At 46.7% G+C, this 27,150-nt stretch overlaps 1 pseudogene; it reads left to right on the top strand.

The window, feature by feature from the left end:
* On the top strand, positions 1-26,745 carry LOC129867389 (cilia- and flagella-associated protein 52-like; annotated as a pseudogene).
* The last annotated feature ends 405 nt before the right edge of the window (positions 26,746-27,150 follow it).

Raw genomic sequence — 27,150 nt, 5'->3', positions numbered from 1 at the left:
ATGGATGGCAGAGAAGAGATGCGTGAGGCATTGGAGGTTATCCACCAGCTGAGGAAACACCGAGGCTGGCTGGGAGAGGTTGTTTGTGGTGAACACAAGCTCTGCAGCCAATGAAAATGTTTTGGTAGAAAGCACTTGAAACAACTTCCCATCAGCACAGGAAGAGAGATCCCTCTTCAGTGATAGGAAACACTCGTACTTACACACACAGACAGACATAACTGACATAACTCATGTCATCTTCTTGGCTTGGTGGGTATGATTCATTTGGACCAGAAATAATCTGCACCATATGAAAATAACTCAATACTCAAGAATTGCACTATGGAGCAACTTTTTGCGCACATTCCTCCAGTAACTTCCCCACTATGTCTGAACAATCCCCTAGATCACAGGTTAATAATCCCCATTGCTCCTGGGGGACAACGGGAGCTCCTGTGGTGCCATTGGATAGTGTTTAATAGGCTCCCTGCTGTGACCTACTGCCTCAGCCTCTCCTCCCTCTTCCCAGTCAAACAGGGGAACACGCTTCCTTCACTCTGCCGTGAAATCAGGGACACTGTCCCCTCGCTGAGCCAGCACACAGCACACAGCCTGCTGCGGCCATGCCAACAACTGCCTTACGCTGAGTTACTGATGGCCACTGGCACCCACAAGAAGACAAGCCAAGCAGCCACTGGTGTATCTCTTCTCCCCTTAAACTTTTAAGGGTGAAAATGTATTCAGATGGAAAGGTATTTCAAGGCAGGACATACATATAGTGCCCATTTTACTATTCGTATATTAAACTTCTTAATCTATCCCTGAAAACTGTGAAAATGACTCAATGGCTAAACCAGTCACACAATTCATAACTTAGCAATTCTTTACTTTAAATGAATGGGCATTAAAAAATGATTGAAAATGAATGTATTGTCGTCACTTGATTATTGAAATGCCTGTGCCTTACAATGGTCCAAACCTTGCACCCTATGACACCTAGCAGAGGTAGGGAGAGGGCATTGAAACCTCCAACAGACACACTTTACATGCTCTGTCTCCCAGAATGATAGATGGACCGATGATCCCTTTTCCCTGTCCATCTCTTTTCCAACAACGTTTTCGCTTCCTCCGTAACCTCTGACCTCAGCCGATGTGATGGAGACCCTGGTCCATTCACTATCTGGGCCACAGCCATCCCAGAGCCCCTGGCTACTACTGAAGGCCCCTCCACTGAGCCTAACCTGCCAATAATGGATGCAGTCAAGAAGAGGAGCGAGAGGAGGTGAGAGCCTGGTGGTGCCCACATCTGCTATCCTCAGTGGCTGCCATCCTCAGTGGCTGCCATTCAACTGGGGGAAAGTTTCAAAATCCTCATCCATCAGACCTGTCTATGACTGATCAGGATAGAGGTACGATTCAATCTCCAACTAGTAAAACATCATCCTGTCCGATCATGTCTTATAGGTTGAGGGAAAACAAAAGAGATTGTTCTCAATGACAGAGGAACAGTTGGACAAGGAGCAAGAGAAAAAGCCAAAGGACGAGCCCAAATCTGTTCTGTTGAAACTCCACACAATGGAGGTGAGAAAGACAGAGACTGTGGACCTGTGGATGACATCACTGGTCCAGGCTCTGTTGCCAGACAATCCGTATATGAGAGATTTCTGCCAAAGCTTGGCAAGAGGGATATGTTACACACAAGCCTTTTTCATTGCTCTGCCAAACCTTGTCGAAAGCACATAGTTGGAGAAGATGGATAAATGTGAAACCAAAACGAGACTCCCAGTACAGTACTCTTGCCTGTACAATCACTCAGCCCTCTCTCTGTTAAATCATGAAAATGTCTCTGTCTTGCTGACAGGGACCCAGAGTTTATCATGTAGATACTGTATTTCCCTCCTAAGAGACCACAGAGAGTTGTGCTGTTACAGTACAGTAGTATCTCATCATGCTGCCAGTAGAGGTGCCGAGGGACTGCAGCATCCCACCACTGAGACTGACCCACAACCCGACACTGTTCCGCCACCCCACACTTTTCTAAATATGTACACGAGTGCTGTGGAGAGGGGAGCGGGCCCGGAGGAGATTGGGCCGCCGCTCACCACTCCACCCGCAGGTCATAAATCCATTGTCAGACAGGCAGGCTGAAGCCAGAACGTTTAGGCACTGTGAGTCAGGTGATTTATGGATCGATATAACCTCTGGAGTTTAAAAATAACGAGAGCAAATCTCACAGAGAATGAAGTACTTCTGAACTGATATAACCACTTTGGAGAGTTTATCCACTGTAGAATTGAGATATGTGAGACAAACAGTGATGTTTTAAAATGGCTTCAAGCTTACATTACAATGAAATGGTGGTGTGGAATCAGAATAGCACAGTTGACTTACTCTTCGACTCAGCTAGACACAGAGGCAATTAATAAAAGCCAGATAACAGAATAATTGGACCTTACAGTTAACAGCTCTGTTGCTCACAAGTTCAGCCAAACCAATTTCCTTAGATACTTCAGTGTTTCAGTTTATTTCTCCAGTACCTCCAGTCCAGCATCACTCATTCCTACCAAGACCACCTTCCCACCCTGAAGGCAGGAGCTGCAGGACACGGGGACTGAGTGTAACTCACGTTGTGGCAGGTCCCAGGGTCAGGGTCCGGCTGTGTGAAGATCTTCTCCTGCCCAGCATTTATTCTAAATGACATATCCTGTTCTTCCCTGTGTCCTGCTCTTCAGGGGCCCAGCCTCCCCTGCATATTTCTCCAGGCCAAATGCAGCTAAACCTACAGCCTGAGCCCAGAGGTCTTATTTCATCAACAGAGCTTCTAAATGCTTCTCTGAAAGCTACTGTTGTAAAAGTTGTCTGGTATTCACAGACTAGGTAGACAATCAAATTGTGTAAATCAAAAGAAGTATTTAATGATGACCAACCTAAGTATTCCAGAGTATAATGGTCCACTTGTAGGATGACATATCATTTTGGAAACTAGTTTTAAATCCCTGTCCATACTAGTGCAACACACAAATGTTTTGGGATTGTGTTATGTTCACTCTGCAGCTTCTTTTTTTATAATGACATTCTTTATTCTCAGTAACAGCCTGTTCATCGTCTATGGTAAATTCCTAGTATTGCTGGAACAGCCTGTTTTCTTTCCTTATGTAAAAAAAAAGCGAAGAAAAACATGAAGCAATGTTGAAATGATCCACTTTCTACGAAAGGTAAGAGAAGTGCAAACAACAGTAAAGTGAACAATGCCAGATGCTGTTATCACAGCCTAGTCATACCAGGATTACACATTTTATTTTTGGTATCCTGAGGCTTTGTAAATCAGGAATGTAATATGAAAGAATAGGCCTACAAGACTAAAGGAATAGAGAGCGCTGTTGTTCTACTCATCACTCAGATAGCACACTGTGGTAGGTGGTGTGTACCTGTTATGTTAAAACTTACAGAAAGCCCTGTTCCATCTTCATTGGCAAAGTCTAGATCAGCAGAAAAACACTACTCATATCATTACTGTAACATATAGGGAAGAAAGGCCCTATTTAGTGTCATTGAAGCTAATTACTCTGTCGGCAGGGAGCTTATGAACCTGGGACTTACATCTTAAATCCTTTCAGCATGCTCTACCACACCAGGCTGCTGTCGTTGCCTCTCCTTGTTCGGGCGGTGCTCGGCGGTCGACGTCACCGGTCTTCTAGCCATCATCGATCCATTTTTCGTTTTTCCATTGGTTTTGTCTTGTCTTCCCACACACATGTTTTCAATCCCATCCATTACCTCTTGTGTATTTAGCCCTCTGTTTCCCCTCATGTCTTTGTCAGAGATTGTTTTATGTCAGTATTGTTTCTTGCTGTATAGGTGCGTGACGGGTCCTCGTACCCATGTTTATTTTTATGTATGTACATTTTCGTGTTTGGAGCATGTTAAGTGGATATGTATTAAAAGACTCCATTTACACTCCGTTTGACTCTCCGTCGCCTGACTTCCCTGCCACCTATACACACGACTCTGACATCGTGTCCTGAATGATGCTCTACCACACCAACCTGCTGTCGTGTCCTGAATGATGCTCTACCACACCAACCTGCTGTCGTGTCCTGAATGATGCTCTACCACACCAACCTGCTGTCGTGTCCTGAATGATGCTCTACCACACCAACCTGCTGTCGTGTCCTGAATGATGCTCTACCACACCAACCTGCTGTCGTGTCCTGAATGATGCTCTACCACACCAACCTGCTGTCGTGTCCTGAATGATGCTCTACCACACCAACCTGCTGTCGTGTCCTGAATGATGCTCTACCACACCAGGCTGCTGTCGTGTCCTGAATGATGCTCTACCACACCAACCTGCTGTCGTGTCCTGAATGATGCTCTACCACACCAACCTGCTGTCGTGTCCTGAATGATGCTCTACCACACCAACCTGCTGTCGTGTCCTGAATGATGCTCTACCACACCAACCTGCTGTCGTGTCCTGAATGATGCTCTACCACACCAACCTGCTGTCGTGTCCTGAATGATGCTCTACCACACCAACCTGCTGTCGTGTCCTGAATGATGCTCTACCACACCAACCTGCTGTCGTGTCCTGAATGATGCTCTACCACACCAGGCTGCTGTCGTGTCCTGAATGATGCTCTACCACACCAACCTGCTGTCGTGTCCTGAATGATGCTCTACCACACCAGGCTGCTGTTGTGTCCTGAATGATGCTCTACCACACCAGGCTGCTGTCGTGTCCTAAATGATGCTCTACCACACCAGGCTGCTGTCGTGTCCTGAATGATGCTCTACCACACCAGGCTGCTGTCGTGTCCTAAATGATGCTCTACCACACCAGGCTGCTGTCGTGTCCTGAATGATGCTCTACCACACCAGGCTGCTGTTGTGTCCTGAATGATGCTCTACCACACCAGGCTGCTGTCGTGTCCTGAATGATGCTCTACCCCACCAGGCTGCTGTCGTGTCCTAAATGATGCTCTACCACACCAGGCTGCTGTCGTGTCCTAAATGATGCTCTACCCCACCAGGCTGTTGTCATGTCCTAAATGATGCTCTACCACACTAGGCTGCTGTCGTGTCCTGAATGATGCTATACCACACCAGGCTGCTGTCGTGTCCTAAATGATGCTCTACCACACCAGGCTGCTGTCATGTCCTGAATGATGCTCTACCACACCAGGCTGCTGTCGTGTCCTGAATGATGCTCTACCACACCAGGCTGCTGTCGTGTCCTGAATGATGCTCTACCACACCAGGCTGCTGTCATGTCCTAAATGATGCTCTACCACACTAGGCTGCTGTCGTGTCCTGAATGATGCTCTACCACACCAGGCTGCTGTCGTGTCCTAAATGATGCTCTACCACACCAGGCAGCTGTCGTGTCCTGAATGATGCTCTACCACACCAGGCTGCTGTCATGTCCTAAATGATGCTCTACTACTCCAGGCTGCTGTCATGTCCTAAATGATGCTCTACCACACCAGGCTGCTGTCATGTCCTAAATGATGCTCTACCACACCAGGCTGCTGTCATGTCCTGAATGATGCTCTACCACACTAGGCTGCTGTCATGTCCTGAATGATGCTCTACCACACCAGGCTGTTGTCATGTCCTGAATGATGCTCTACCACACCAGGCTGCTGTCGTGTCCTGAATGATGCTCTACCACACCAGGCTGCTGTCATGTCCTGAATGATGCTCTACCACACCAGGCTGCTGTCATATCCTAAATGATGCTCTACTACTCCAGGCTGCTGTCGTGTCCTAAATGATGCTCTACCACACCAGGCTGCTGTCATGTCCTGAATGATGGTCTCTGGTGATGCTCACTGTTGACAAGTTGATGGTCGTACAACAGAGGACCTTTAGACACACACTAACTCATTCAGACGCACACACATTCACAAAGACATCTCCACCATCTGGAGAAGTTGAACATGTGGCTCAAACAGCTGGCAACAAACCACCACCCCAACGGGAACCCATAGATACCCCCTGTGTCCTCTTCCCTGGTATATGCCATGCCTTAGCCAACATGTTCAGCCACCACTGTGTAACATTGATAGTTTAACATTCATCAGTAATGCATGGTTGTATGCTATGTGTGATTGGACTCCAGATTCATATGGAAACATCTGTACAACGTATGGCTATAGTAACTGGAGAGGGCTGTTTGGAAATGCATTTACAGGACGTAAGAATAAAAAGATTACAACTCGCTCCCGTTTGAACGATCAATTACTCTATTTTGGCCTGTGTGGGTATTTTGGCCTGTGTGGGTATTTTGGCCTGTGTGGGTATTTTGGCCTGTGTGGGTATTTTGGCCTGTGTGGGTATTTTGGCCTGTGTGGGTATTTTGGCCTGTGTGGGTATTTTGGCCTGTGTGGGTATTTTGGCCTGTGTGGGTATACTTTATAAACACTTCTGTGCTGTGTAATAGAAGCCTGCTGGAATGACAGTCTACAGGCAGTGCAGGGCCATTGAGGCCAGATGAGAGAGAGTTTATTTGTGGTTTGGTGAAAACAACTGTATGTCACAGTATGTGGACTTTATGTAAATTGAGGCAATCCAAGTAGCATAACGGAGACTTCAACACTTGTCTACATTCTCCTTTCAGATTTTTTTTTTTTTAAATCTCTTAATTTAATGTTATTTGAATTGTCTGATTCCAATCGAAACATTGATTAAAAAAATATGCTTACATGAGGTCAAAATGCCAGTATAGTATGTTGGTTTTTAACCCCCCCACATACCTCACAGTCCCCAAATCAGATGAAATGATTATCATCTGAATGCCTCCTGTTAGTTATCTTTAGGTAGTCATGTTTCTGTTGTCCAGAAGGTTATTGTGAATATTACACCCCTGAAATGTTTACTAAGTATTTTACCAAAGGACTGATCTCTGTCTCCCAGTGCCTCTGATCCAGCAGGGCGGCGATAGTGTGAAGATTAAAAGCTTATCCAATTAGCCACTCGCTGAGACCTGCTGAGCCAATCAGGCCCATCTAAAGCCTGTGGTCACACTGGAGTGCTGCCGGACAGGCCCAGATCTGCAGGGTCAAACAGAGGAGAATGTCTCAGGGCTGCCCGTGCAAGGGGAACTACAATGTCTTAGAATGGGGGGAGCCCAGTCTCCTCTCTTTCCTGGCTAATCTTCAATGAACACGCTGTTCCTCAAATAATTCCTGAACAACAATATCAGAGGGGGAAAAAGCTTGGATTACTCGAGCGTGAGTAACGTCACCACTGCACACAGAGACCTCACACTGTGCTTTTTAGACCACTGTTTAGGGTGACTTAAAACTGAGGGGTTCTGTGTGACGGATTTGTCTGTTCACTTTCAATTCTATGGGGATCAATTTAAGATCCGCCTATGTTTTGTTGATCTAGATATTTCAGTGACGACATGGTGTCCTATTGTCCTACACCTCTTCTGTCTTTTTACACATCCATCTGCAGGAATTGCTGTGTTCTGACTGTCCTCAGGTTTTATCTTCTGGACTGAAATGTCAGTGTTGCATTCAACAATATGACTCAACAATATCAAACCTGTCTTCATCAAAATAAAGACAGGATAAATATAAGAGAATGAGTCAATGGACACTAAAATTGACACTCACAAAATCACAGTGAGACCCATTGTGAGAAGGTCCCTGACACATTACTATCTACCTAGTCCTCTTCGTCCTGGGTGGGACATAAAGCTGCAACAATCTTCTTCTGTCTTTGGTCACAGTCCCATGTCAGTCATAACAAGCAGGGAGCTCATTCATCAGGATTTGTGCTGACACTGGACACAAAATCTACAGAATGAAAAACAATTCAGTGAACACATCGTTTCCTTCAAAACACTGCCCTCTGCAGGAAATGAGGGGTAAACAGAAATCATGACAGTTTGGCATTTGGCATAAAAGGTCTTTCAGGCTATTATATATAAAGAGGTCTGTATTAGGCTATACCAAATACTTAATCTTTGGTGTGAGACATTCTAAAGAGGGAGTGAGTCTTGTATCTTCGATGTTCTTCGTATTTCTCTTGACGATGCGAGTCTAGAGGTCAAATGCAGCTTTTCACTAAATACGCTCTTTCATTAGGGTGCCAAAGGTCATAGGATTATGACTTTTTTCCCTCATTTGTCATCATGGCAAAGACAAGCCTGCACTCCAGCTCACATGGTCATGAATGGGTGTCTTCAACACAGCTGGGTGGTCTGAGCCGGATGTGACCCCAATAAAGACCCCTACACTGAACGGGGGCTGCCCTTGCATGACCCTCACTTTTGTTGAGGCCTCAAGGGGCACTGAGTCAAAACACATTATGCAAAAAAGGACAGCTATGAAGTCAGCCAATGTTCCCACCTGCGTCCTTCTTGTTCTTGGAGGAGCCATGGAAGGAGAAGCAGAGGAGAGTGTGCATGTCTGGACGGTGGAGCGTAATCTAAAGCACTATAGAAATTAAATATAATATTATTAGAGGTTCTGTCAAACGTATCACACAATTCACGTTGCAGCATGAGTCATTGGACAAAATCATGAGAGAAAATTGAGTCCATTGAAAGGGTTGAAACATTGTAATCTCTCCCTCAACGGGGTCAAATATGGTCCAAACGTTTTGTCTGCGCATGCACAGAGGCTCCTGGGCCAACCATTGCTACCTCGATGGCTATGAAAAAAGTTAAGTTGGCAATCAGTGTTGAAGCTAAAAAGTGAGAGTGCTTCGTAAAGGTTTACCAGTAGGCTGGAGATACACAAGATGTTTCACTTCTTGAGCTTGATGCTGTTTATATTGGTACGCCATTGCTAGGTAACTAGACTTTAGTCATCTCTTCTGAACTGATTACTGTGTTCATAAAATCGATCAGAAAAAAATCCAGATTAATATCACTTAGCTAGTGAACCCTACAAAAATTCCATTAATTTTCCCATAGGCTTTGTTCAATGAACCATGGTGGAGGTAGTGCCAACAACAAGACGCCATTATTGCATTAGTACATTTTCTAAACCCAGAGGTCCAACATAACAGGACTTTCAGGAACACTTGCCAAGCAGACTCTGCAGACCAGACCAGGGTTTGAGAAGTCCATGAGAGAAGTGAACATGTATTCCTAGTTGTTCATTTTTTAAGTCTAAAGGCACAACGTAGACTTGAGGCCAATGTCTTAAAGGAAAATTCCACCCAAAACGAACTTTTTGTATTTGTTTCATTGCTGGTATACAATGGCAAGAAAAAGTATGTGAACCCTTTGGGATTACCTGGACTTTGCATAAATTGGTCATAAAAATGTTTCTGATCTTCATTTAGGTCACAACAATAGACAAACATAGTCTGCTTAAACTAATAACACACAAACAATTATACATGTTCATGTCTTTATTGAACACACTGTGTAAACATTCACAGTGCAGGGTGGGGAAAGTATGTGAAACCTTGGATTTAATAACTGGTTGACCCTCCTTTGGCAGCAATAACCTCAACCAAACGTTTTTTGTAGTTGCGGATCAGACCTGCACAAAGGTCAGGAGGAATTTTGGACCGTTCCTCTTTACAAAACAGTTTCAGCTCAGCAATATTCTTGGGATGTCTGGTGTGAACCGCTCTCTTGAGGTCATGCCACAGCATCTCAATCGGGTTGAGGTCAGGACTCTGACTGGGCCACTCTAGAAGGTGTATTTTCTTCTGGTGAATCTGTTGTTGATTTACTTCTGTGTTTTGGGTCGTTGTCCTGTTGCATCACCCAACTTCTGTTGAGCTTCAATTGGCGGACAGATAGCCTAACATTCTCCTGCAAAATGTCTTGATAAACTTGGGAATTCCTTTTTCCGTTGATGATAGCAAGCTGCCCAGGCCCTGAGGCAGCAAAGCAGCTCCAAACCATGGTGCTCCCTCCACCATACTTTTCAGTTGGGATGAGGTTTTGATGTTGGTGTGCTATGCTTTTTTTTCTCCACACAGTGTTGTGTGTTCCTTCCAAACAACTCAACTTTAGTTTAATCTGTATTTTGCCAGTAGCGCTGTGGAACATCCAGATGCTCTTTTGCAAACTTCAGATGTGCAGCAATGTTTTTTTTGGACAGCAGTGGCTTCTTCCGTGGTGTCCTCCGATGAACACCGTTCTTGTTTAGTGTTTTACGTATCACAGACTCGTCAGCGGAGATGTTTGCATGTTCCAGAGATATCTGTACGTTTTTAGCTGACACTCTAGGATTCTTCTTAACCTCATTGAGCATTCTGCGCTGTGCTCTTGCAGTCATCTTTGCAGGACGGCCACTCCCAGGGAGAGTAGCAACAGTGCTGAACTTTCTCCATTTATAGACAATTTGTCTTACCGTGGACTGATGAACATCAAGGCTTTTAGAGATATTTTTGTAACCCTTTCCAGCTTTATGCAAGTCAACAATTCTTAATCTTAGGTCTAGTGGGATCTCTTTTGTTTGAGGCATGGTTCACATTAGGCAATGCTTCTTGTGAATAGCAAACTCAAATTTGGAGTGTTTTTATAGGGCAAGGCAGCTCTAATCTCGTCTCATTGATTGGACTCCAGGTTAGCTGACTCCTAACTCCAATTAGCATTTGGAGATGTTATTAGCCTAGGGATTCACATGCTTTTTCCAACCTACATTGTGAATGTTTAAATGATGTATTCAATATAGACAAGAAAAATACAATAATTTGTGTGTTATTAGTTTAAGCAGACTGTGTTTGTCTGTTGTGACTTAGATGAAGATCTAATTTTATGACCAATTTATGCAGAAATCCAGATAATTCCAAAGGTTTCACGTACTTTTTCTTGCCACTGTCATCCCAAACGTTTGATGCAAAATGCATCATATGGGCCAGATTTCTGTATTTTGAAAGCTACATATTTTGAAACCTTGATAGCTGACAAGAAAAACACTTGGGACTAAATCAACAACAGACTAATGAAACAAATACCAAAAGACAGTTTTTGGGTGGAGTTGTCCTTTAAGTAGATCAACATATTATTACTCCATCCTTGTGAAAGTAACAAACTGTTTTCGTTTTCGACAAAAACAACTTTATATCAAAGGAGTGCCTTTTATTTGACGGATGCACATGCACAGTTCGGAGAGAGATTGCCATTAGACCCAATGATATGAATAAACCCTGGATTGCTGATGCTATGTATTGCCCATTGAGAGGCTTTGAAGCCACCGTTGGCCACATTGAGCTCCACAGTGGATGCATCATAATACCCATAAAACCTAGCGGTCAAACACAAAAATGGTTCCAATTGTTTTTCCACCATTCATTATTCGCATAGGAGATTTTAGAAACACTTCTGTAACGGGCTTCTTCCATCTCTTCATCCGAAGAGGAGTAGCAAGGATTGGACCAAAGTGCAGCGCGGCTAGTGTTCAACATGTTTAATAAAATAACAAGTGAAACACTACAAACATACAAAATAACAAAATGTGCAGAAACCGAGACAGACCTATCTGGTGCAGACAATCACAGAGACAGGAAACAAACACCCACAAAATCCCAACACAAAACAAGCCTCCTATATATGAGTCTCAATCAGAGACAACGACTACCATCTGTCTCTGATTGAGAACCCACACTAGGCTGACATAGAAACAGACAAACTAGACACACAACATAGAATTCCCACCCAGCTCACGTCCTGACCAACTAAACACATACAAAACAACAGAAAACAGGTCAGGAACGTGACAGAACCCCCCCTCAAGGTGCGAACTCCGGGCGCACCCCTAAAACTCAAGGGGAGGGTCTGGGTGGGCATCTGTCCGCGGTGGCGGCTCCGGCGGTGGACGAGGGCACCACTCCACCATTGTCTTTGTCCACCTCCTTAGCGTCCCTTGAGTGGCGACCCTCGCCCCCGACCATGGTCCAGGAACCTTCACCAACTCCCCTCTACAATAGAGGAGACAACTCCGGACAGAGAGGTAGTTCAGGACAAAGAGGTAGCTCAGGACAGAGAGGTAGCCCAGGACAGAGAGGTAGCTCAGGACAGAGAGGTAGCCAAGGACAGAGAGGTAGCTCAGGACAGAGAGGTAGCTCAGGACAGAGGGACAACTCCGGACTAGTGGCAGCCCGGACTGAGTGGCAGCTCATGACTGGAGGGCAGCTCATGACTGGAGGGCAGCTCATGACTGGAGGGCAGCTCATGACTGGAGGGCAGCTCATGACTGGAGGGCACCTCATGACTGGAGGGCCGCTCATGACTGGAGGGCCGCTCATGACTGGAGGGCCGCTCATGACTGGAGGGCCGCTCATGACTGGAGGGCAGCTCATGACTGAAGGGCAGCTCATGACTGTAGGGCAGCTCATGACTGTAGGGCAGCTCATGACTGTAGGGCAGCTCATGACTGTAGGGCAGCTCATGACTGTAGGGCAGCTCTGGCAGCTCCTGACTGGCTGGTGTCTCTGGCAGCTCCTGACTGGCTGGCGTCTCTGGCAGCTCCTGACTGGCTGGCGTCTCTGGCAGCTCCTGACTGGCTGGCGTCTCTGGCAGCTCCTGACTGGCTGGCGTCTCTGGCAGCTCCTGACTGGCTGGCGTCTCTGGCAGCTCCTGACTGGCTGGCGTCTCTGGCAGCTCCTGACTGGCTGGCGTCTCTGGCAGCTCCTGACTGGCGGGCGTCTCTGGCAGCTCCTGACTGGCGGGCGTCTCTGGCAGCTCCTGACTGGCGGGCGTCTCTGGCAGCTCCTGACTGGCGGGCGTCTCTGGCAGCTCCTGACTGGCTGGCGTCTCTGGCAGCTCCTGACTGGCTGGCGTCTCTGGCAGCTCCTGACTGGCTGGCGTCTCTGGCAGCTCATGACTGGCTGGCGTCTCTGGCAGCTCCTGACTGGCTGGCGTCTCTGGCAGCTCCTGACTGGCTGGCGTCTCTGGCAGCTCCTGACTGGCTGGCGTCTCTGGCAGCTCCTGACTGGCTGGCGTCTCTGGCAGCTCCTGACTGACGGACGGCTCTAATGGCTCGGGACAGACGGGCGGCTCTAATGGCTTGTGGCAGACAGATGACTCAGATGGCGCTGGGCAGACGGATGGCTCAGACGGCGCTGGGCAGACGGATGGCTCAGACGGCGCTGGGCAGACGGATGGCTCAGACGGCGCTGGGCAGACGGAAGGCTCAGACGGCGCTGGGCAGACGGACGGCTCAGACGGCGCTGGGCAGACGGACGGCTCAGACGGCGCTGGGCAGACGGACGGCTCAGACGGCGCTGGGCAGACGGACGGCTCAGACGGCGCTGGGCAGACGGACGGCTCAGACGGCGCTGGGCAGACGGACGGCTCAGACGGCGCTGGGCAGACGGACGGCTCAGACGGCGCTGGGCAGACGGACGGTTCAGACGGCATTGGGCAGACGGACGGTTCAGACGGCATTGGGCAGACGGACGGTTCAGACGGCGTTGGGCAGACGGGCGGTTCCGGCGCCGCTGGGCAGACGGGCAGTTCAGGCACCGCTGGGCAGACGGCAGACTCTGGCCGGCTGAGACGCACTATAGGCCTGATGCGTGGTGCCGGAACTGGAGGTACCGGGCTGAGGGCACGCACCTCAGGGCGAGTGCGGGGAGGAGGAACAGGGCTCTGGCGATGCACTGGAAGCCTGGTGCGTGGTGTAGGCACTGGTGGTACTGGGCTGGGGCGGGAAGGTGGCGCCGGATATACCGGACCGTGAAGGAGGACACACGCTCTTGAGCACCGAGCCTCTCCAACCTTACCAGGTTGAATGGTCCCCGTAGCCCTGCCAGTGCGGCGAGGTGGAACAACCCGCACTGGGCTATGCAGGCGAACCGGGGACACCACCTGTAAGGCTGGTGCCATGTACGCCGGCCCGAGGAGACGTACTGGAGGCCAGATACGTTGGGCCGGCTTCATGACATCCCGCTCGATGCCACACCTAGCCCTCCCAGTGCGGCAAGGTGGAATAGCCCGCACTGGGCTAAGCACGCGTACTGGGGACACCGTGCGCTTTACCGCATAACACGGTGTCTGACCAGTACGACGCCCTCTCACTCCACGGTAAGCCCGGGGAGTTGGCTCAGGTATCCAACCCGGCTTCGCCACACTCCCCTTTAGCCCCCCCCCCGCCCAAGAAATTTTTGGGTGAGCCTCTCGGGTTTCCGTGCTAGCCGCGTACCTTCATAACTCCGGTTCCTCTCTCCGGATGCCTCTGCTCTCCTAACTGCCTCCAGCTGCTCCCATGGGAGGCGATCCCTTCCAGCCAGGATCTCCTCCCATGTGTAGCAACCCTTGCCGTTTATGATTTCCTCCCATGACCATTCCTCCTGGTACCGCTGCTGCTGTTGCTGCTGCCGGTTGCCACGCTGCTTGGTCCGGGTATGGTGGGTGTTTCTGTAACGGGCTTCTTCCATCTCTTCATCCGAAGAGGAGTAGCAAGGATTGGACCAAAGTGCAGCGCGGCTAGTGTTCAACATGTTTAATAAAATAACAAGTGAAACACTACAAACAACATACAAAATAACAAAATGTGCAGAAACCGAGACAGACCTATCTGGTGCAGACAATCACAGAGACAGGAAACAAACACCCACAAAATCCCAACACAAAACAAGCCTCCTATATATGAGTCTCAATCAGAGACAACGACTACCATCTGTCTCTGATTGAGAACCCACACTAGGCTGACGTAGAAACAGACAAACTAGACACACAACATAGAATTCCCACCCAGCTCACGTCCTGACCAACTAAACACATACAAAACAACAGAAAACAGGTCAGGAACGTGACAACTTCAAATGAAGTATGTGTTTGGTGTAGGCTTACCCTGGCGTAACGTTTTGAGAACCGGGTAGGCCGTCATTGTAAATAAGAATTTGTTCTTAACTGACTTGCCTTGTTAAATAAAGGTTAAATAAAAAAAAAATAATCATTAAAAAAAACATGTAATTCTGTCTTGGACAAGGTGAGTTTCATCAATATTTGCCTCAATTTACTCTCAAAAATGTGAAATACTAATTAACAACAGAGAAGACCTCATGCAAGACTTCCTGCAGGAAGCTCCTGCATGTCATCTCTAGCCGACACTGTCAGCTACCATTCACCAGCGCGATCAGAGGCCTTCTGTGCCCAATCCATGTGGAATCCATGTGCTATATTGAAATTAATTGAATAAAGTGTTGAACTTCTTGTCCCCTTTCTGTCTTAGCTAGCCACTGACTACACTTTAGCTAGCTAGCTAGTTAGCAAAGCAGTAGATAAACAATATGTTTGTTTTTTTCTTAGCCTAGATAATTGTTTGTACAGTATGTCAACTATTTCAGACCTTATGGTATTTTGCAAGGATGAGGATGAGCATGAGCATTAGAAGGGGAGAAGACCACTATAAATCTGGCCATGTGGAGGAGGGCAGCTATAATGAGGGGCAACTTACCGGTTTGGTCAGGGCCAGCATGAGGAAAAAAGTGTATCCTGTGTAGCTTTTAAGTAAAGATTGAGCATCTTAGCAGTGTTCTACACAACTGTCAACACTTTCCTGTCAACAGGAAAGAGCCACATAATCAACGTTATATAATCATTAACCAGATTACCCTGGATACCAGACTTAGATGAGTCATAACTCAGTTATAGAATGTTGTCATTGACGAGAATGAATATGTAAAAACACATTTTTATTGTAACCCTGGACAAGCACACCTGATTCAATTTGTCAACTAATCATCAAACCCTCAATGAGTTGAATGAGGTGTGTTTGTCCAGAGCTACAATGAAAATGTGTTCTGTTGGGGTACTGGAGGACCAGGGTTGGTGTACTGTTGGGGTACTGGAGGACCAGGGTTGGTGTACTGTTGGGGGTACTGGAGGACCAGGGTTGGTGTACTGTTGGGGTACTGTAGGACCAGGGTTGGTGTACTGTTGAGGGTACTGGAGGACCAGGGTTGGTGTAATGTTGGGGTACTGGAGGACCAGGGTTGGTGTACTGTTGGGGGTACTGGAGGACCAGGGTTGGTGTACTGTTTGTGTACTGGAGGACCAGGGTTGGTGTACTGTTGGGGTACTGGAGGACCAGGTTGGTGTACTGTTGGGGTACTGGAAGACCAGGGTTGGTGTACTGTTGGGGTACTGGAGGACCAGGGTTGGTGTACTGTTGGGGTACTGGAGGACCAGGGTTGGTGTACTGTTGGGGTACTGGAGGACCAGGCTGGTGTACTGTTGGGGTACTGGAGGACCAGGGTTGGTGTACTGTTGGGGGTTGGGGTACTGGAGGACCAGGGTTGGGAAACACTGACCTGGAAACACATGGAGGAGAGATGTACAGTAAGCAATGACTGAGAATGGCAAGAACTGGCCTATGCTACTTATAGGAGCCATGGGCTTAAGTCAAGTCAGTCATTTGATTAGTCATGCTCAACAGGTGCAGTCATTGGAACAAAACAGTTTTTGCTGTTTGCGTGGCAAAAATGTTGAGCCCATCCCCAACAGCCTGAAGAAACACCTGGAGGGAATAATAAGGACCTTCTAGTGGAAGTGAACCACAACTAGGCTACTAACTAAACACTATGCAGCCAACCCTCACTCACTGGACAACGAGTTGACTCACTCCATGCACTTACAACACAGAGAACATCACTTGTGGCAAATGTTTCCCTAAGAATGCTGAGCTGAAAAATCATATGAGTATTTATGTAACAGTATAACTTCAGACCGTCCCCTCACCCCGATCCGGGCGCGAACCAGGGACCCTCTGCACACATCAACAACGGTCGCCCACGAAGCATCGTTACCCATCGCTCCACAAAGGCCGCGGACCTTGCAGAGCAAGGGGAAACCCTACTTCAAGGTCTCAGAGCAAGTGACGTAACCGATTGAAAGGCTATTATCGTGCACCACCGACTAGCTAGCCATTTCACATCTGTTACATTTAGCACTATGTGGATGGGACATTCCTGCTGGGATGGAGGATTTATCTGGAATGCTCAACTAGATGATCAGGACAGTCTAGGGTACTACTTGCCCGAAAGAGTTGAAGTCTTGCGACGACTCTACTTCTGATTCTGATTGTCAAGAGGAAAGTTAATTAGCTGTGAGATCACTAAGGAGGACCAACAGTGGTTGAGGGATCATCTGAAAGGGACTGACATGTCTAACTGACTTCACAGGTCATTTGATTAGTCATGTACACCAGATGCATTCATGGAACAAAACAGTTTCTGTGGTTTGTATGGAAAAAACATTGAGCCCACAACATGCACCTCAGTGAGAATATTCTGTAACTGTGTCATGGTGGACGTGCCTGAAACGTCAATGTTTCCATTGAGCTCCAAATAAGAAGTAGAATTCGATAGGACTAACCCTAAGAAAATCCTCTGGACTGCTTAACTAGAGAGACAGCGAGAGAGAGAGAGTACATCTAAGGATCGGAGAGCCATCACTTCCAGAAGATCTCCTTGCCGAGGATGGCGTTGAACATCATGCACTGTTTCTCATAGGGGGTGCCTGAAGATGTTCTGCATGTCACGCCTTATGTCTAAAACATGGGAAAAAGGGGAGACAAAATCTCAAAATTCAATGTTTTATCACATTTGACGAGTTACTAACTTGTCCGTCCACATTCTTGATCTGCTGTAGTCCCTACACCTGGACTCTCGCACTCGGATCACACTGACACAGGAGGTCCATGCATCAGATGGCCTCAGGGATACACTCCTGTTGGACTGGAAAACAAAAACTTTTGGTCAGTGGTGGGTCTTTTTCAAAGCTGTATCACTATCTTATCTGGACAGAAAATGCATTGTTTACCACAACACAAACACACCTTGGACACTTAGACAAGTGGTCCCTCAACTCCCAATCCTAAATCATGAGAACCATACACAAACATACATTTCAGCCACACCCATTGCTGACAGGTGTAGAAAATTGAGCACAAAGCCATGCAATCTCCATAGACAAACATTAACAGTAGAATGGCCTTACTGAAGAGCTCAGTGACTTTCAACGTGGCACCATCACAGGATACCACCTTTCCAACAAGTCAGTTCATCAAATTTATGCCCTGCTGTTATTTTGAAGTGAAAACATCTAGGAGCAACAATGGCTCAGCCACAAAGTGGTAGGCCACACAAGCTCACAGAACGGGACTGCCAAATGCTGAAGCACGTAGCCCATAAAAATAGTCTGTCCTCGGTTGCAACACTCACTACCGAGTTCCAAACTGCCTCTGGAAGCAACGATAGCACAAGAACTGTTCGTCGGGAGCTTCATGAAATGGGGTTCCATGGCCGAGCAGCCGCGCACACAAGCCTAAGATCTCCATGCGCAATGCCAAGCGTCGGCTGGAGTGGTGTAAAGCTTCTCACCATTGGACTCTGGAACAGTGAAAACGCGTAATCTGGAGTGATGAATCACTCTTCAGCATCTTGGAGTCCGATGGACGAATCTGGGTTTGGTGGATGCCACGAGAATGCTACCTGCCTGAATGCATAGTGCCAACTGTAAAGTTTGGGGGAGGAGGAATAATGGTTTGGGCTAGGCCCCTTAGTTCCAGTGAAGGGAAATCTTAACGCCACAGCATACAATTACATTCTAGACGATTCTGTGCTTCCAACTCTGTGGCAACAGTTTTGGGAAGGCCCTTTCCTGTTTCAGCATGACAATGCCCCGTGCACAAAGCGAGGTTCATATAGAAATGGTTTGTCGAGATCGGTGTGGAAGAACTTGACTGACCTGAAATTTAACGGACCTCAAAATGATACATTATTTTTAAAGGATTAATGACCTTAGATTTCAGCATTTGTGGCATCCATTTCAGGAAAATCCTTATTTACCTTAAATGTCTCATTGCTCTTACCATCATTGGTGTTACTACTCCTAGTGGTTGCACAAAGTTAAAATAATGGTAAAACAAATATTTAAAGTCATAAAGCTACCACATTAGTTGATTTAGAATGGGAAGATCTCGTCTAAAAAAGTGATGTTTTCCCAAAACGACATGCCCAAATGCCAACATAAAACAAGTCAGCAGCTAGCCATCAACACAATTTCAGTTGATGCAATAATTTTCTCAGTCAAACACATTACCCAAAATGCACTGTGTGTCTTTTGTTTACCAGGTCATGTAATCTTTGGTGTAAAAGTCAACTCTAACAGAGAGCACCCTATCTATCCACTGGGCTGCAATATCATCCTCAAAAGCCTGACAAAAAGAAACAGGAGTTTATGCATGGCCACACCAACGTCTCCTGTGTCACTGTGTCCAAAGGTGGAAAGTATATTGCCTCATGGTCAGGTCACTTTCATGGGCTTCAAGGTAATGGACTAATGCAAAAATGAAATAAAAATGTACGGGCAGAAAACTGTGATAAAAGATAATTAGCTGGTCTTTATCATTCTTTGAACAGGATGATGTTATAATATGGGACTTTGCCAAGAGAGGAATATATGCTCACCTGCAGCTCCACAAAGCCTAAGTGGAAGGATTGGCCTTCTCCCCTCAATGTCAAGTACCTGGTGACCCTTGGGGTCCAGGATGATGGCAGGTTGTGTCAAACTTTGTGAAATACTGACATTTGACTCAGATCCTCTTATAATATAGTAGTTACAAATAGGTGTCATACATTTTAACTGAATAACTGTGTGTGTCTATAATTTCCATATAGTGGTGTGTAAAATAGAAAACAGAGAAGCCATTTGTGGAAGCCCGGCCTCAGCCCACAGTGGTGGTCACTGCCTTAAATCAAATCAAATGTATTTATATAGCCCTTCTTACATCAGCTGATATATCAAAGTGCTGTACAGAAACCCAGCCTAAAACCCCAAACAGCAAGCAATGCAGGTGTAGAAGCCTTACTCTGCAATACTCCAACACAAGTGACAGCATCTTCGTATGGGCAGAACAGTATGTATATCTAAATAGAGCTATTTTTGTATAATTTTGGCTTGGCACACCTTCTAATGAAATGTCACAGCTAAAGGCCTATAAGGATATTGATCATCTCTTGTAGCGACACTCTCCCTGTTTAGGAACTTGATCTTCCCCACAAGATTTCACACACTGAATGTCAGACAGGGCAGCCGAAAACACTTTTGAAGTGCATTTTTGTAATTATAATATCAGAACACATGGCTATACACAGGGCTCTATGCTGACCTTTCATACAAGGAGTACGTGTGCACCTATGTTGAAAAATGTAGCCACACACAAAGAAATTAAGTCGCACTGTAGAGCCCTGAAACATTAAAACACGTGAATAGTATGAGCCTTTGTGAGAGCGTCATTTCCTCAGCACACTGCAGTATGTCTTGCAGCCCGAATAACTTGTTACTTCTTGGTACAGATCCCAGAGGAAGGCAGCTATTTCTACTGTGGCACCAGTGGAGATATCCTGAAAGTCAATCTCAAGACCAAGCTTCTTAATGGGCCGTGGCCCTGTGAAACAGAAGTTTCTGCAAGGTGGCTTCAAAAAAGTTACACGGTAAGAGGAGTTAAATGTCTGGCTTAGTTAGACTGCAGTACAGAACTCAGCATGCATTTCTGCTTGTTGTCTACATGGGGTGAACACAATCTGTGATGAAGACAGGTGTCACGCCCTGGCCTTAGTATTCTTTGTTTTCTTTATTATTTTAGTTAGGTCAGAGTGTGACATGGGGAATGTTTGTGATTTGGGTGGTTATATGGTAAAGGGGGTGTTGGGTTTAGTGTTTGTGTTGAGTGAATGTTTCTAGGTATGTCTATGGTTGAGTGAATGTTTCTAGGTATGTCTATGGTTGCCTGAGTGGTTCTCAATCAGAGACAGATGTCTTTCATTTGTCTCTGATTGGGAGCCATATTTAAGGCAGCCATAGGCGTCATGCATTTGTGGGTAATTGTCTATGTCTGTGTCTATGTTGCATGTTTTTGCACTTAGTCATTTATAGCTTCACGTTCGTCTATTTGTTGTTTTGTTTAGTTTTTCTTCTTCTAAATAAAGAGAAGATGTATTTTTCACACGCTGCGCCTTGGTCCTCTCTCTCTCCCTTTGACGATCGTGACAGAATTACCCACCAACAAGGGATCAAGCAGCGTGTCAAGTGGCAACAGGAGCAAGGAATAAAGGATTCATGGACATGGGAGGAAATATTGGATGGTAAGGGACCTTGGGCACAACCGGGAGAATATCGCCTCCCTCGTGAAGAGCTGGAGGCAGCGAAAGCCGAGAGGAGGAGATATGAGGAGGCAGCACGGAGGCACGGCTGGAAGCCCGCAAGTACAACCCAAAAATTTCTTGGTGGGGGCTAAGAGGTAGTGGGCCGAGGGCAGGTAGGAGACCTGCGCCCACTTCCCAGCCTAACCGTGGAGAGCGGGAGTACGGGCAGACACCGTGTTACGCAGTAGAGCGCACGGTGTCTCCTGTACGTGTTCATAGCCCGGTGCGGGTTATTCCACCTCCCCGCACTGGTAGGGCTAGATTGGGCATTGAGCCAGGTGCCATGAAGCCGGCTCAAGCGTCTGGTCTCCAGTGCGTCTCCTCGGGCCGGCATACATGGCACCAGCCTTACGCATGGTGTCCCCGGTTCGCCTACATAGCCCGGTGCGGGTTATTCCACCTCCCCGCACTGGTTGGGCGACGGGGAGCATTCAACCAGGTAAGGTTGGGCAGGCTCGGTGCTCAAGGGAGCCAGTATGCCTGCACGGTCCGGTATTTCCGGCGCCACCTCCCCGCCCCAGTCCAGTTCCACCAGTGCTACACCACGCACCAGGCTTACAGTGTGTCTCCAGAGCCCTGTTCCTCCTCCACGCACTCGCCCTATGGTGCGTGTCTCCAGCCCGGTACCACCAATTCCGGTACCACGCACCAAGCCTCCTGTGCGTCTCCAGAGTCCTGTGCATCCTGTTGCTGCTCCCCGCACTAGCCCTGAGATGCGTGTCCCCAGCCCGGTACCACCAGTTCCGGCACCACGCACTAGGCCTAATGTGCGTCTCCAGAGCCCTGTACGCACTGTTGCTTCTCCCCGCACTCGGCCTGAGGTGCGTGCCCTCAGCCCGGTACCACCTGTGCCGGTACCACGCACCAGGCCTATAGTGCGCTTTGAGAGCCCAGTGTGTCCTGTTACTGCTCCCCGCACTAGCCCTGAGATGCGTGTCCCCAGCCCGGTACCACCAGTTCCGGCACCACGCACTAGGCCTAATGTGCGTATCCAGGGTCCAGTATGCCCTGTTCCTTCTCCCCGCACTAGCCTTCAGGTGCGTGTCCCCAGCCCGGTACCACCAGTTCCAGCACCACGCACCAGGCCTACAGTGCGCCTCAGCCGGCCAGAGCTGCCCATCTGCCAAGCACCATCTGAGCCATCCGTCTACCCAGTGTCATCTGAGCCATCCGTCTGCCCAGTGCCATCTGAGCCATCCGTCTACCCAGCACCATCTGAGCCATCCGTCTACCCAGCGCCATCTGAGCCATCCGTCTACCCAGCGCCATCTGAGCCATCCGTCTACCAAGCGCCATCTGAGCCATCCGTCTGTCCCGAGCCATTAGAGCCGCCCGTCTGTCCCGAGCCGTCAGAGCCGTTCGTCAGTCAGGAGCCGCTAGAGCCATTCATCAGTCAGGATCTGCCAGAGCCGCCAACCAGACAGGATCTGCCAGAGCCGCCAACCAGACAGGATCTGCCAGAGCCGCCAACCAGACAGGATCTGCCAGAGCCGCCAACCAGACAGGATCTGCCAGAGCCGCCAACCAGACAGGATCTCGCAAGACCCGCCACCAGCCATGAGCAGCCAGAGCCGCCAGCCAGCCATGAGCAGCCAGAGTCGCCAGCCAGCCATGAGCAGCCAGAGTCGCCAGCCAGCCATGAGCAGCCAGAGTCGCCAGCCAGCCATGAGCAGCCAGAGTCGCCAGCCAGCCATGAGCAGCCAGAGTCGCCAGCCAGCCATGAGCAGCCAGAGTCGCCAGCCAGCCAGGATCTTCCGAAGCCGCCAGCCAGCCAGGATCTTCCAGAGCCGCCAGTCAGCCAGGATCTACCAGAGACAACGAAGCGGATATTGACAATGGTGGAGTGGGGGCCACGTCCCGCACCCGAGCCGCCGCCATATTAAGGCCCACCCCGGACCCTCCCTTTATGTGTCAGGTTTTGCGGCCGGAGTCCGCATCTTTTGGGGGGGATACTGTCACGCCCTGGCCTTAGTATTCTTTGTTTTCTTTATTATTTTAGTTAGGTCAGGGTGTGACATGGGGAATGTTTGTGTTTTGGGTGGTTATATGGTAAAGGGGGTGTTGGGTTTAGTGTATGGGTTTGTGTTGAGTGAATGTTTCTAGGTATGTCTATGGTTGAGTGAATGTTTCTAGGTATGTCTATGGTTGCCTGAGTGGTTCTCAATCAGAAACAGATGTCTTTCATTTGTCTCTGATTGGGAGCCATATTTAAGGCAGCCATAGGCATCATGCATTTGTGGGTAATTGTCTATGTCTGTGTCTATGTTGCATGTTTTTGCACTTAGTCATTTATAGCTTCACGGTCGTCTATTTGTTGTTTTGTTTAGTTTTTCTTCTTCTAAATAAAGAGAAGATGTATTTTTCACACGCTGCGCCTTGGTCCTCTCTCTCTCCCTTTGACGATCGTGACAACAGGCAACATATTGTCGGCTCAGGAGATGGCACGTTCACTCTGTTCAGGATCCTCATCCAACTTCAAACACATCAAGTGAGTCAAATGTCTGGAATGGAGGTCTTTATTCACTTTTATAGTTATTCTCTCACTTCAGTAATCCTGTGTGCATCTTCTAAAAGCATCTAATACACCACTGTACTACTCAATGAATACTACCTGTACATGCATTCTTTGGTTTCTACTCTTTGGCAGGAAGGTTCAGCTGAAGAAGGTGTGACATCCATAGCGCCCCGTGGTGATGGTCACCAGTTCTTTGTGGGCACAGAGGCAACACAGATCTACTGGTTCAACAATACTGACTTCAAAGAGGAGCTCATCACCTGATCACCACCAGCCATAACAGTGCTGTGAACAATATGGACTTTCATTGGCAAATGATACAACAGGCTAAAAGGTCACATCATTTACAGCATCACATTCCATTTGTGTCCAGGCTCAGTCCCCTATTGAATGCAAATAGGAAACTGTTTCTGCTTGACTGGCTGTTCATTTTGAAGCCAATTGACACCAGCAGAGGGGGCTACACAATCATTTAGTAACCTGGTATATTTATGTTAAGTATTATGTTTTCCAATAGATGGAAGTATTGACTCAATACAGGTTTTGCCCTATGCTATCCGTTCAAATGTATGCCATGTAACCATGCTCAGAAAAGCCTCCGGTAATATACGTCAGGTGCATTCCGGTAATGTTATTCTACGTGACAATTAAATTCTAAAACGTACTTACATGTCCAGTGCCAACAATCTAAGAAGCAAGATAATACATCCTCCAAAGTTTATCAGAGTCATTGTCAATGGCTAGATCAATTCATTATGGGCTGATAAGTGCTTTAATTTAACATATATATCTTGATGTATATCTCACAGTGGCTCATCTGAGCTCTTTGCCATGTTCTGAGAATGACATCTGGAGGTGGCAAACGGAGACCTCTAAAGAAGTGCTACATATCACTGTGTCCAACATGACCTGGCTGCAACGTTGTGGAATTCATGATTGACGGCAGGGAGCATCATCAGTGGCGGATTTCCCATTCCATTTCTCAGCAGCAGAAACTCAGGGGCTTTCTATTATAAGCCGTGTCTGCTGTCTGGAAATGCAAATGCATTCCTCTGGTGGTGATTTAGTTGGGCAACAACAGTTGTGCCATTTTTAACTCGGATGAAAGAAAAACAATACTTTGTCACGCATTCATGTTTGTATTTCTCCCAGTCATTGACTTTTGTGCTGTTTTCTTTCAGCCTGGAATGATGGGAAGATCCGTGGCTTCACTCCTGAGACTAGCAGGCTGATGATGACTGTGCACAACGCCCACAGCATGGGTGTGAGTGACAGCCATCGCCACCACCAGAGGCTGCAAGAGGGGAGGGACAGGTAAAGATCAAGAAGATAAAGCACCATGGAGATAAAGATAAACAACAATGATGGAGATAAAGCACCATAGAGATAAAGATAAACAACAATGATGGAGATAAAGAACCATGGAGATAAAGATAAACAACATTGATGGAGATAAAGAACCATGAGCATTACAAAGTACAAATAGGGTCGCCGTTGATAATGGCAGACCCTGGCCGTGACACCACTTTCCTAGGGTGTCTCAAGGAGAGTTGGGATATGCAAAAATACACATTTCCAATTCACACATGCATATTAATACACACTTTTACATGCATGAAATAGGACAAATATAAGCACCCACCAAATTATATTATTATAGATACCTTTAGTTAGTGGGCATGAAACCCACATGTTAGGGCTACCAGATAAACGTTTTCAAAAACCACAAGCCTTGCACACCTTGGCTCATGTTTATTCATAACATAATCTGGTTACAATGCTATTGATATGAAGAAAGGACTAATAGTTGAACAAATAGAATCAAACACTAACAGTGAAACAGTGAAACTGATAGTGAAACAGATAGTGAAACAAATAGAAGCAGCAGATACTGTATACTCTGGTTAGAAGTGTCTGCTACCACCCTGATGAGTACCAGATCATCACTAGTAGCACAGACTGAAGGTACATCCACCACCACAGTAGGATATATAGAAGAGCATTTACTGACAGAGAATTCAATTCATTCCAGATTGGGTTAATGACTATCATAGTATTTATTTACAGTTATTACCATGGAAGCACAATGGATGATTGATCGCACAGTGAGACGTGTGTGAGCGCCAGATGTCATAGTAGCGTAATGCGGTGACAACGACAGTGCATTGTATTCTCTGCTAAGGGATTGTTTGTTCCTAAAGCAGACGGCATAGCTATGACTCAGGCGACCAGATGGTCTCTGTGGGCCACATCTAGGATGATGTTTACTTCTTCACAGAAAACCACATTGGAAAATTCTCTCTCCATGTTCAGCTTCAAAAAAATGAATTTCACTGCTTTACCAGAGCAAGCCATTGAGTAGTACACTAACTTAATCTATTTTTATTATTTGAGACTTTCCACAGAGATTCCTTCCCTTGGGGGTTGAAAATCAGAGTTCTTCATGAATACAGTCCATAATGTATTGATGACATTGGGAACATAATGCTAGTTTAGCAGAAACCTATAGTAATGGTATCAAAGCTGACCTTACAGTACCAGTAAATCAAACTGCAACACTTTTAAAGAAACGCTTTGCCCTGTCTTTTTAACTGAGGGGGAGAGTTCTGTGTATACATAGAATGTACTTTTTGCTAGCATCACTTCTTTACATCAAAGGACTAGGTATCTCTAAACTATACAGTACAGCATGTGTTTTTTCATGAAAAGTTGAGGCACAATCACATAGGCTATACAATCTAAACTCTTCCCTCTTCCTGAGCACGTTCTGTGTAACTTTGCAATGACAGAAAAAATGGAAAGGCACTTGCGTTTTAAAAGGGACATGTGGTATTTGTGGTCTAAATCTAACTTAAAGAAACAAGTTGCAACAGGAAGCCAAAGCTGGAAGGAGACAGCTGCCAACCCCAGAGATGATTATTGCTTACTCACACACAAATATATGTTTTAACAACTGCATGTTGCTATTTGATAGACGGTAGTGGCGACCATTTGCATACTGTGAAGGACTCATTAGGATAAAGTCAAGGCCTTAGGTCAAAATCCCCCCAAATTATTTACCAGCCAATAAATGATGGTGTGCACGATACATCTGCTTATAATGTTAAAAACAGGAGGAGAGATTGACACAAATTTGTATTAATTAAAAAGTTTGAATAATGAATACTGGTCATTGTCTTATTTCATAGTGTCACTTTTCTATATAAATGTTACCATATTTCATGTCCTAATGACACATTGTATTTCCCAACTGATTTTTTCATTATAACATTTATCGCTTCATTAATGGCGCTGTATCACATGATCTATTTCCAAATTTCATGGCCTTTTTCATAATTTCATGGTCTTATTCAATATAAAGGGATATGTCAATCAATGTAAGTGGGTGGTCTTTAGCCACTGATTGGCTAATCCTTTACAATCAATTACTTTACCATGTGAATTTGACCTAACATTATAACGGAAAGCGCAAGACATTTGTTTACATTGTAGTAGCATCAGCAACTAATGATAGCATT

This window comes from Salvelinus fontinalis, chromosome 2, assembly GCF_029448725.1.
Source record: "Salvelinus fontinalis isolate EN_2023a chromosome 2, ASM2944872v1, whole genome shotgun sequence".
Lineage (NCBI taxonomy): Eukaryota > Metazoa > Chordata > Actinopteri > Salmoniformes > Salmonidae > Salvelinus > Salvelinus fontinalis.
This window is presented reverse-complemented; position numbering and strand designations above follow the sequence as displayed.